Source organism: Vombatus ursinus, unplaced genomic scaffold (assembly GCF_900497805.2).
Source record: "Vombatus ursinus unplaced genomic scaffold, bare-nosed wombat genome assembly UNPS02010284.1, whole genome shotgun sequence".
Taxonomy (NCBI): Eukaryota; Metazoa; Chordata; class Mammalia; order Diprotodontia; family Vombatidae; genus Vombatus; species Vombatus ursinus.
In genome coordinates, this window is record NW_020950062.1 from 11,587,721 (window position 1) to 11,591,014 (window position 3,294).

Genomic DNA, 3,294 nt, shown 5'->3' on the forward strand with positions numbered 1-3,294 from the left:
CATAGATGGCTATTATTGGACATATGATAAGCATCTTTGTAGGGGACAAATAGAAATGGGAAATCTGTTCTGTGATTGCAGCTGTTAATTGGGTCTGATATTGCTTCATGAGCTCTTGATTCCTCCATCCTTTTTAATGATTCTCAGTAAGATAAAAGAGTGTTCATTCTAAGACAAAACTGGAAACTGAGGCTGCTCAGGGCTAATTCAACCCCTCTATTTTGTGGATAGGGAATTTTATTTCTTTTTTTATTTGAGTACAGATAGCATGGTATAGCGTTAGGTTTGGAGTCCATAACACTCAATTTCTTCTCTTGCCTCAGATGTTTAATACTGTTATGGTCCCAGACAAGTCACTTAAACCACCCTCTAATTCTCAGGCAACTCCTAGTTAAGTCATAAACTGATTACAATTATAATCAGAATTTTCCCACTGGAAAACATAGATACTTTACATATTCCTTTAAGGAGTACAAAAAAAAATATGCCATGTGCCAGGGAGCTGGCTGGAGATGACTGACGGACAGTAGTACTGGCTTCCAGGCTGAGGACCAGAGCTTAAAGCTGGCGCCAGTAGCCTGAGATGTAATAGCTACCAGAGGTCGGGAGCCAGGTCAGATGTGGCATAGGCCTGGTTCGGTTCCTTAGGGCCCCATGGCAAGCGGCCCTGGCCTGGGCCTGTGCTTGGCACTGAGCCTGCAATTATTGAATCCCCAGCCCTCGTTGGCCCATAATACTGCTTACTCTGGACATGAAAACAACACTACTACCCCTTCCACAGCACCACCAGACAGTGGGGCCATGTCCCAGGGTGCAGTCACTGCCATCATCACTGTATTCTCAGTCCTGGGTATCCTCCTCCTTGTAGTGGCACTGGTCCTGCTGGGCCGCAAGCTTCGTGAGAAATGCCAGACAGAGGGCACCTACAGGCCCAGCAGTGAAGAGCAGGTGGGTGCCCGGGCTCCACCCCCCCAACCTGAAGTTTCCCCCTGAGGAGCGGCTCATCTGAGCACTGTATCCCCCTCTTTCTGCACATAACCTCATACCCCATTTCTGGTTTTGGACCTGCCTGACATTGGGCCCTCAACCACTTTGACAACTCCCTTCAGGGAGCATCTGGAGTAATAGTGAAGGCCTCAGATGCTAGGGTCTGGCAGGGAATGAGCAGGGGGTGCTGTCTCAGTTGCTGGCCATGGCGACCCTCACTGCACCACCAAGCCCATTGCAGACTTCTGACTTTGGTCTGTGGACATTGGCCTGGGACTGGCGGCTACTACTTCTGCTTTTCCTGACTCAAACTGTGGTGGCCACCTAGCCCTCTTCCCTGATGGCCTGCTCCTGCCTTTCAACCCTGGTCTCCTTGCCTTTCAGTCATCCCACGCTGCTGAGGCAGCCCCAGGTCCCCAGGACCAGAAGAACAAGTGTCCCTCTGGGGTTAGGATGGGTGCAAAAGGTTTGGGCCCCCTTCCCCTTTGTGGGAATGGGCAGAGACTGCCACTAAGCATCCCATCCCCCTCCCCAGGCTATTTGATTAACATTCCACCCTCCCAGTGGCCACTTAACTCTCCCAGGACTAATCTTCCTCTCCGGTGAATAATAATAGGTATTTGAACTGAAAAGGAGGTGCTTGGAAAAGTCTTCTGCCCTTTCTGGAAAACCTCCCCCCACCTACCTCTTTTCTCTGAAACTTCCTCCTCTCACTGGTCCCTTTTTCCTCTCCCTTTTCATTGCCACTACCTCCAGTTCCCTAGAACTGTCCCTGGGAGGAGCTACTTGATTTGTATTTTTTATAAAGATGGTCATAAGGTCAAAAACAAAAGATGCCATCTGCCTGGGTCTCTTAAAATAATAATAATGATAAGCAGAGGTTCCCTAGTGACCCAGAATAATCAATATATGATGATTTAATCAACATATTAACACAATATAAAGTTATAAATTTATCTGTCAACTTTGAGAAAGAATATACAGCTTTCTATGCTGATTTTACTCTTCCAATCATTCTGGGACAGGGTACAGGACATTTTATTCATTGTCAAGAGGATGACTATTCAAAGTAGATAAACTCAATATTCCTAATCTCCATTAATGCCAAAATACTGCCACATTAATTCAAAAGCTGTACGAAGTCAGGGACATTCCACTCACCTTAATGAAATATTAAACAAACTAGATAAATCGTCTTAATAACCCTAAGCTTTTATTAAAAAAGGGGAAAATATGACCATCAAGCCTGAAGAAAAGGGAAATTAACTTAAATGCCACATCTTCTAAAAAATAATGCATATGAATACGGCACGCAAGTCTGCTGAAGCCATAAAGTGCTGTGATACTCAATCATAACAACTTATTGTAATATGAAGAGGGAATGAATAACAAACTGTACATGTAGATTCTAATTTCTTGACTCTACTCATAACCATATTGGCACATCTGCCAATAGATAGCTTTGTTCAAGAGTTTAATTCTGCTTGTTGAATTTTTTAAAATTCTCTTTAAAACAAAACACAAAAAACAAAACACACACCTACAATCAGAGTAGATGCTATTTGCTCACCAGATACAGAGCTATCAAAAATTATTATACATGAGTGTTGCTAGTGGTGATTCAAAGGAATTCTTTGACACAGTGCGTGTAAGTGTAATGCTGCTTGTTTATAAATGCTCTAACAAGGTATATTAAAAGCCCAAGGGTATTTTTTTTTATCTATGCAGAAGGAAATTAAGGGAGAAGGAGCAAAGGCAGACTCAGAGGAATTTCAAAGGATTACAGATGAAACATTGCTAAACCCCAGAGAATAAAGTGACAAGAACAAAGCCTGGAGAAAAAATGGAACTGAGAGGACAAAAGCCCAGGCTAGGGGAACTTGCTAGTTATATGCCTAACTAGGTGGAGAACTAAACTGACCTTTTCATAGCACTGCTTACATGTCATTATAACATAATTGACTGCTATTGAAATTGATTTCAGTCACAATACAGCAAGACCAGTTTTGTTGTTTGTTTCACATCTATCTTTTTAACAGTTTGAACTGTTTTTAACAGTGCAGTAAGTCTGCACTGAAATTGATTAAACTGTATTGATTAATGATGACTTTAAATCAATGTAAAAAAAAAACCAAGCAAACCAAGAGTTATTGGTTGAGTCTTACACTTATTTCTATAATCCTTTCTCTCTCTCTCTCTCTGTCTCCCCCTTTCCTTCTCTCTCCAATTTTCAAAGTATATTTTTGGCATATTATTGATATCAAGTTCTTTCCCATTCATAAACTGAGTTGTTATAACAAATTAAGT

The 3,294-nt window shown here is 42.2% G+C and overlaps 1 pseudogene; it reads left to right on the forward strand.

The window, feature by feature from the left end:
* The first annotated feature begins 654 nt into the window (after positions 1-654).
* Positions 655-1,593, forward strand: LOC114037201 (annotated as a pseudogene).
* Positions 1,594-3,294: the final 1,701 nt, after the last annotated feature.